We start from the raw sequence: 9,135 nt of genomic DNA on the forward strand, positions 1-9,135 counted from the left end.
TTGCGATCGGGACGGTGATTGAGGGAGATTAATCTGACAGCAGGTGGAGATTGGTTGGCAGGAGAGAGGCTGGAGAGACAGGAGGGCCTGTTAGGAGATCTTTGTGGTGATAGTCGGGTAAGAAAGGAGGGGCTGAGCTAGGGTGGGCAGGGATGGAGGGGGAGGAGGGCTGTGAGTTGCTGGGGTGGGCGTGTGCAGGAGCAGGAGCGAGGGCCAGGTACTGGCCAGCGGGGCAGAGGGAGGGAGGGGGACAAGGGCACTGAAGTTTGGGGACAGGGCCAGGAACAGGAGCAGGGAACAGCAGAGAGCCGCCAGCTCCGGCCAGCAGGACAGTGCTGGACCTAGTTAATAGCATCTGGGCCAGACCAGTCCCAGTGAGGCTGTGGGACGGCCAGGCTGGGCTTGGCTGGTGGGTACGGACAGAGGTGGCCAAGGAAGAGGAGGAGGAAGACAATAATTTCCTTCCAACTCTTTGGGCAAAGGGGCCTCTCTGGGAGAAAGTCCTAGAAGGACGAAGCTTGCCTTTGCTGCCATCCTCCCTGCCTGTTTGCGTCCCTCCCCCTGTGCCACCTGCAGGGGCCAGTTCTTTCGTGCATCAGCGCTTCCCACGAAGTTCCTCTGCTCGCCTCCATGTCAGAAGGATTTGCTGTTAGAAGCTCCGAGTCAGGCCATCCTAGCAGCCCAGGCCTGTGTCCTTTGGGACACTGTGTACACAGGCCCTGAACTTGCCTCCAGGGGATGAGAAGCTCAGAGTAGGGATGGGGCAGGGACCGCTCTGTGATTCCTTCCACCAGAGTCCAGCACATTCAGGGAGAGCTGGGCACGAGGTGGGCATGGCCTCAGGTAAACAGCCACAGCTTTAGGCGTCTGGGTGAGGGGGCAGCCTGCTCTCCTCATCCCACTCATTTGACTGGTGTGGACATTTATTTCTCTATCAGGGTGTGAGCCTTGGAGGGTGGAGCTGTGACTAATTTGGGGGAGGGGGAGAGGCACATTCGTGGCGGGGGGGCAGTGAGTTTGGGCCACTTTCTCTCTGTCACCACCCTCCCCCACCCCCCGTATGCTGCATTTAGGAAAGATCAGCTTTTAGGAAAGGTCAACTGTCTGTGTGCCCAGGACTGGGCGAGGGGACTCACATTGGCCATCTGGGAGGCTCCTGTGGCCTGAGCTGTCTGCTCTGTGTCTGTTTTCTGGAAATCGGCCGGTCGGAGGCGGGAGGCATGCCTCCTGCACTTTGCATCCAGACCTGTCATCACAGGACGTGGCCGGGGGAGCAGGAGGCTGCCTCAGTGCCCCCCCCCTGGGCCCAGGCCACCAGCTTGCCCCGGGGGTCTCCTCACTGCCCCCTGGCCATCCCTTCACTGTCTCGCTCCTGCGCCCTGCTCAGCGTCGTGCCCGGGGGAACTGACTGAGCCTTTAGTCGGGGAGTGCTTCTGTGCCATGTGGTGTCTCAGCTAATCATTGCAGTAGCTCCACCAGGTGAGCCTGTCTGTCCCTGCTTTATAGACGAGGACACCCAGGCTCCAGCAGACTTGCCCTGGGTCACTGGGGGGACCGGGACTTGAGTCCAGGCTGTGGTCTCTCAGGCCTTGAACAAGGCTTCTTGTTCTATTTTGGGGATTAAGGGGCTGTGCAGACAGACAACAAGGAAATTAGGACTCTTCAGTCTAAAAAATGAAGGACTAGGATGTGTCTGTGTGGACAGAAATCTAGAAACTAAATCTCGCAGCGCTTGCAGGGAGTAGTTCAGGGCGGCGAGGGGAAGCTGATTAGCTGGCCCACCGAGGTGTCCATCGCTTCCCGCCAACTCAGATGTGCACACGATGGGTCCGTTATCCCTTATCTTCGTGGAGGCCAGTCCTGATCTCCCACCAAAGGCCCTGTGGCCCCTGTCAAAGATCACACACTGGGTTGGATGTCCCTTGGGGCTGGCCCAGGGAGGTGCTTGCACTGTCTCCTGATACTGTGGGTCAGATCGAGGATGAAATGGTCCTCTGCTGCCCCTTGCCTCCGCCTCGTTCCCTCCCCCTCCCCTTCCTCCCCTCCCCTCCCATCTCTTTCTCCCTCCCCCTCCATTTCCCCCCTCCCCCTCTGCTCCCTCCCCTCCCCTCCCCCCTTCCTTCCCCCTCTGCTCCCCCTGCCAGCTGTTGCCTTTTTCTTTCTCTGCTTTCCCCTTGTTTCCTCTTACTTTTCTCCCTCTCTCCTCGTTCTCTCTTCCCTCTCATTTTTCCTGAGTAATATTTACCAACACCCTTCTGCGCTCTCCCTTCATGAAGAGGAACCTGGCAAGTCCTGCTCACTCTGAAGAGCAAAAGCCAGTCCCAGGCCAGGTGTGCTCCAGAGAGGCTCCACCTGCAGATTTCGGCCCCTCATTCCTGCTGAGCCACAGGAGAAAGGGACTCTGGTCCTGGTGCTTTGCCAGCTGCTCTGCACAGGCTGACCTTGGCATGGAACCAGGTCTGGCCAGGACACTGGGCTTCCCTGAGAGCTGCTATCCCAGTCACAGAATGTCACATGGCCTCTCCTTAGAGGCCATCAAGTTTAGTTGTTTTCTGAAACCTTATTGGTTTTTAAGCAGTGGAGTATTTTAAAAAAAAAAATTATGCATAACTCGAATATATAAAACAAATAAAAATGGAGCTTTTTTCGTTGAAAAGGGGTGAGAACCTTGAGTCCCATTGGGCTGTCTGTCGCTGTGGTTCTGCGTGGGCTGTGGGGGTGGGACACAAATAAGACAGGGCCCTCCAAAGGGGGATGAGACAGGTCTACCATACCTAAAACTATCAGAGCAGTAACTAATGTGGGGTATAAATAGTTGCTATTTATAAATAGGTGCTATTTATACCCTGCAGACCCGACGGGCCACAGGAAGTCACAGGTGGGGACTGAGGTGACTGGGTGAGGATTAGCAAAGGGGCGAGGGAGGGCAAGTGGAAGGTGGGGACGACAGCAAACCTCTGAACTAGGGGGCCGTGTTCTGTCTCCACAGTGGCCTCACACAGCTCTGGCTGGAGTGGCGCCAAGTCCTGGGGTATAGAGTCCAATCCTTGGGGTTGGAAGGGTCTCAGAGCACACGGCCTTTGCAGAGAGCAGCGGTTGGTGGGTGGCTGGACCATGTCTGGGCACCTGAAGTCACTGATGCTATGGTCTTGAATAGGACCCACCTGGGTCAGGTCCCTGGCTCTGTGCCTGATGTACTAATCATCACTGTGGTCCTGTCTCCATCACTGGCAGTGACTCCACTCTTGGCTGGGGTGTCTGTGTGACAGCTGGGTCCTCGTGGGACTGACTGGTAGCCCTGGGTGGTAGATTGCCTGTGATGTCTGAGGGATTATCGATACTTCTGGCCAAGAGCAATGATTTAGGCATAACTTCCTGGGCTTTCCAGTTACTTCTGGTGGTCAGTGCTTCCCTGCCGTTGCCCGGGGAACAAGCCATTCAAAGCCAGGATGGAAAAATACCACGTCCCCAGCTGGTTCGCATGGATCACGATTAGGAGGACCATAACAGAGGACTGTTCTTCGTGTGTGCCCTCAGGTCTTGCATCCAGGTGGTGAGGCCAGGGTGGAGAATCTTGGAGTCATCAGCACACCAGCTTTCCCATTCCTCACCTGTCCTAGAGCTCCCAGGTGCTGCACATCTGTTTCTGGTGGAAATGGCCTGGCACAGTGGCCAGCTGTCTGCCCCACATGTGCCAGTGGCAGACATCACTAATCAATTATAGCTCTCATCCCTCTGAGCCCAGAAGAGAGCTCATGATCTCTCTCTATGGAGCCCTCCAGCAGCCTTCACAAATTACCAGGAGCTGGTACGCGGATACCATTTCTGATCTGTGTCATTCATTCATTCATTCCTTCATGCATGCATGCATCTAGTAAATTATTGAACTGCTGTTATGAGCCAAACACTATTATTCACATTAATGTATTAGAAATCAAGCACTAAGGAAGAAATAGTGAAATCTCTCACCAAACTTCTAAAGGATCTGTACAATTTTCCTATAATAATGTTTTTCTAACTTAGTGTTTTCTTTTAGTAATGTTTTCTATCACTTTTCATCTTGCTAATTATCAACAAGATGGATTTGCACTTGCACACATATATGAATGGTTTAAGCCAGTGGTTCCCAAAGTGTGGTATGTATGTCTTATGAAAAGTAAAGATGCCCTAGCCCCAACCCTTGACTTTGAGTTAATTAGTTGAGTTTTTATGAAGCTAATTAGTTGGAGAAATAATCATTTAATTATACAAATTATATGATCATTTGTTCTTTCTTTTGCTATTCAAATGTTCTTAATTGCCTAATATTTTCTTAAAATTGGATAAAAAGGCATATTGTGTATTTAATATTCCTTTGCAGAAATATAAAACAATTCAAAATGGAAATTTATAAAATATAAAGATGTCATAGTTCTTGCATTCTTCCTTGATCTTAAAAGATATTCGCTGTTAATTCCTTTAGCAAGGTTCTGCTAAGGGTGTATTTGTTGTGGGTTGAATTGTGTCCCCCAATAGAATATATGATGAAATCCTAACCCCCAATACCTCAGAATGTGACCTTATTTGGAAATAGGCTTTGTTTTTTAAGATTTTTTTTTTTTTTTTTTGGATAGTGAAAATATACTTTATTTTTTTAATACAATAGCTGCCAGCAATATACTGGTATTGATGTTCCAGAGAGAGAAAAGAAAATACAAGTACTCTAAGCTTTCATTTGCCTGCTGAAGAAAATTCTAGAGAAAATATTCCAATTCTGTTCAACATTATGGCTAGAGGAGTTGAAAATTTTTTTCCTGATAGAAATATAATTTTGGTGGCCCCAACCGCAATAAATCGTAAAGGAAGGAGTTTAAAAAGCCATGTATATCATAATGAATGCTTCCCTCTCTTTGAATTAAATATTGATTATAAGCAGTGTAAGAAACTGATAAATCAGTAAACTTCATGAAATGTGTATCAAAATGTTCTTGAAAAAAATACATTTCTATTTCCTCTCATTTTTACTTTGTAGATATTTTCTAAATGGGTTTTGTAAATGCACAGAAATAAAAGCTATCTACATGCAACTCTGGAGAGAATCGAAACACAACAGAAGTAAAGTGAAAATGCCTAAATTCTAGAGTTTATCCACTTAGTATAAGAATAAATGTCAGAAATCTCTTAATTGTACACATATTGCTCAAGGGTTTAAAGATAAGTTGTGAAAGCCAGTTACCAAGAAATAAAATCTTATTTGAATTCTATCACAAAAGTTAATAATCCTAGCACAAGAAGAGAACAGAACCGTATAGAAAACCTGCATCTGTATCAAAAAAGGGAAGTTACATGAAGTGGAATAGTAGAGAGCTTTCCAAAGGTTGAATACAATGATTTTTCAAAATCCCTTGGAAAATAATGAGACCTTCCATCCAGATCTCCTCGCTGAAGTGAAACACGAAAGGGGAAATGATTCCTTAGTTGCAGGAATAAAACCAGATGATTTCCATGTTAATACATATGCTACACAAACTGCCAAGAAAACTTGAATGTCCCAAATATCTCAAGATTTTAAGCCATGATCTTTCCACAAATATACAATGGGGTAAAAGCATGTTGTAGGATCATCCTTCTTACTAGCTTTCGTCCATTTGCCAAACTCAATTTCACGTGAATAACTTCCCTCGTAAAGTAATAAAATCTGTCTTTCTACAGAGAAAAATAATTCTGCCTTCATCAAAATCATAATAGACCTGACTTCCTTGGACATCCAGAGGGACAGCCAACTGTAATCAGTGGATAAATAAAAAACAATAGAATAAATACCCAAAGTGAAAATACTTCACAACTGAGGCTCAGAATGTATTGTTTGCCACTCTGTTTTGAGAACTGGAGCTCCTTCCTCTGTCAGCCCTCTGTCCTGCACCACTCAGCCCACCATTCATTAGGAGAAAGACACCCTCCTCTTGAGTCTTTCTTGTACTTTAAGCTATGAGGCAAGGTTCAATATCACCTGAAGGCCAAGTTGCCACGATTTAAAAGTAGGTGAAGCGTGAGAAGCTTGTCCCCGCACCAGTGCAGACAGGGCACTTGCACCCCCTGAAGCTACTGCAACACAATCTGTCAGTAGATAACGAGCGGGTGCTTCTTCCTGGAACCAGACACATCATCACCCAACATTTAATTACAAAAACATGGGTGCTCAAACTCTAGATCAGCAATAAGGAGTTCTAGAAAAGGTAAGGGAAAGGAATCTCCCTGAGCCAAATGGATACAACATAGAGTTTTTCTTATGTTTCTATCCTAAGCTAGTTACTGATAGGTAAAAAATGCAGTATGCTGATAAAAGTCAGGCTGCTTCCACAAAGCCAGTGCTTACTAAATGCTAGCACATCAAAGGGGGGAAAGTACTGCCATTTTAAAGCAATATACTTAAACTTTCAAAAAACAGCCTAATCAGCCTATGAGAAACAACACTTCTTAAACAAGTTAGGTACAAAAAATTACCCAAAATGTATTAGAGTCACAACCACTGTTCTTTTAGTACTTAGAAAGTCCATTTTTTGGTTTTTTTAAAAGATGAATTACATACATAGAAAACTTTTATTTTTTAATCACGAAGTTCATTCTCCCTTGTTAGAGCACAAATAATTCCTGGTTTGGGACTTTGATTTCAAAAACAAACAAAGAAACCATGCAGGGTTATATTCTCCAACGTGGCTGTAGAAAATTTAACTTGAGGAAGAGCAGTAATTGAGATCAGGCAAAACTGTTAATATGCACTCACCATAACACAACTATCATTTACTCCACAAGGAGTGAATAATCCTCTACGCAAAGTCTCAACAGTAAATGGGGATGGGACGGGAAAGTTGGCCACCTGGACAATGTATTCTTTGGGTCATCTACATTAAACATGCTTTAGAAACAAAATTTTACTTGATATTTTGAGAAACCCACCCTACATTCCATAGGTTAATTTCTGTATGTGTTAACTTCTACATTACTAAACACTGTACTGCTAGAGCTAAATCAAGTAAATATCAGTTTATTTAGTGTTGCTCCAAAGATGTATAAACAGCAAGGTGTATGCTTACCTAAAAAGGAGCTTTTTAAAATGAGGAAAGAAAGCAATAATGTTCCAAATGAATGGCACTGGGCAAAATACACGTAACACGCAATACATTTAGACAGAGTATCAGGTACCTATCAGTTTCTCTTGTAAGGATAAAATGCTTGAGGAAGAACTTGAGAATACACCCCTCCCTCTAAACTTTTAGCTTCTACATAGTGTCAGGTGTTACAATTGGTGTGGATAAATGCTTTTAGGCAAAAGTAAAAATCTATCTACAAAGCAAAATAGCGAAATCTGTAGTGACTTTTTGTAGAAGGCTCTTCTCTGGTGGTAATATCCCTTAATATACACCCAGGATAGACTGTTTCTGATACAGTAGCAATCCTTTCATATACTCTTACTAAATATTACAAAATTTCAAAAAAAAAAAAACCATAAGTATTCCTTGTACCATGCATTATGCACCAGTTTGGGGGTGACTGATGAAGTCATGGCTACTATTTTAACAGTTAAACATTGCACCTCAAAAGTTCTGCCTTCTATACACAGTGAATGGACACAACGGCGAGGGCTCCAGAGAGATGGCAAACTACCTCTGCAGTGAAGTTTGTGTTGGAGGGTCTCCAAATGAGACGGGGGAGGATATGGGAGGTAGGCAGGGTAAAAGGATTTTACAATAATACTGCTTAGGAGTGTACATTTTAAGATAACTACTATACCTTGTCTATCCTTGGCCCTAATCTTGAATAACTGCATGTTCATGCAAAACACAATTTCTACTTTATAGGAATAAGAGCAGTCTGTTAGGAAAAGCATATTCTTAGGGGAAGACAGAAAGATAGCTCTCTCGTAAGTGCTATTACTTGGTAAGTCTTTTGGCTACATCACTATATGCTATTTCAACCTCCTGACCACTGGGACAGGTATTGGTGAACTCATCCCTACTATAAGCCTTAGTTAAGTATCTCCAGATGCCAGTCATTCCTTTTGGGATATCAAAGTTGCGATATTTTTTGGCCACCACCTTGACAATGTGCAGTTTGGGCAGCAGGTTGCAATCAGCTAATGTCATTTCATTGCCGTCCAGAAATTTACGTGTAGAAAACTTAATGTCCTCCATACTATTCTCATCAAGTTCATCAGGTGGGGAGAATTCAGATATTCATCCAGTTTCCGCAGTGTTTTCAAGAGACCCCTCTCCAGTGCTTCGTTAGCCTCTGGCCTTGAATTCCTGATAGATGCAGAGAATTTGGCAAAGATGTCCATTCCAGCAGTGTTTGATGCGGGGTGTTCTGGTGAAAGCGTTAAGTACTTGGGAGGGCATGAGACATCTTCAAGAAATTCCTCGATCTTATTGACATCCGTTTTGACTTCATTGTTAAAAGTTATAAATGGCGGGTGGGTCCCAGGAGCCGAGTTCTGCAGGTCTGCGGGCTTCATTTTCAGGTCAACGGTTGTGACACTAAATACAACGCCTTTGAGCCAAAGAATCATGAAGAGCCTCTGGGAAAAGGGGCGTTTTCCTACGCTTTCCCCATCACTGCCAGCCTTGACGAAGAGCTCGAGGAGGGGCGCTTTGTCCTCCTCCTTCTGTCCGTTCAGCGGCATCGACAACGCCTTGGCCGGCTCGGCTGTGCTCCGCGGACGTCGGCAGCGGCGGCGGCTGCTTCTGCTCCGGGGTCGCTGCGGCGGCTGCTGCTGCTCCGGGGTCGCTGGGACGGCTGCTGCTGCTCCGGGGTCGCGGTGGCTGCTGCTGCTGCTGCTCCGGGGTCGCGGTGGCTGCTGCTGCTGCTCCGGGGTCGCGGTGGATGCTGGCTCCCGCCGCGCTGCGCTCGCTGGACAGTCCCGGCGTGGAGCTGGCCGCGGCCTCGGCTGCACAGCACCGCCCCAAGCCGCGCGCGCGACCTTTTTTTTTTTTTTTTTCAGATTTAACTAAGTTAAGATGAGGTCATCAGTATGGGCCCTAATCCAGTATGACCAGTGGGGTTTTTTTTTTTTTTTTTTTGGTAAAGGGAAATTTGGAGACAGAGACAGACACACACAGAGGGAAGGTGACATGAAGACACACAAGAAGAACACCACGT

The 9,135-nt window shown here is 46.3% G+C and overlaps 1 pseudogene; it reads right to left on the minus strand.

Annotated features, from left to right (window-relative positions):
- Positions 1-7,910: 7,910 nt before the first annotated feature.
- LOC134378743 (chloride intracellular channel protein 4-like) lies at positions 7,911-8,662 on the minus strand (annotated as a pseudogene).
- Positions 8,663-9,135: the final 473 nt, after the last annotated feature.

This window comes from Cynocephalus volans, chromosome 5, assembly GCF_027409185.1.
Source record: "Cynocephalus volans isolate mCynVol1 chromosome 5, mCynVol1.pri, whole genome shotgun sequence".
NCBI classification, from domain to species: Eukaryota; Metazoa; Chordata; class Mammalia; order Dermoptera; family Cynocephalidae; genus Cynocephalus; species Cynocephalus volans.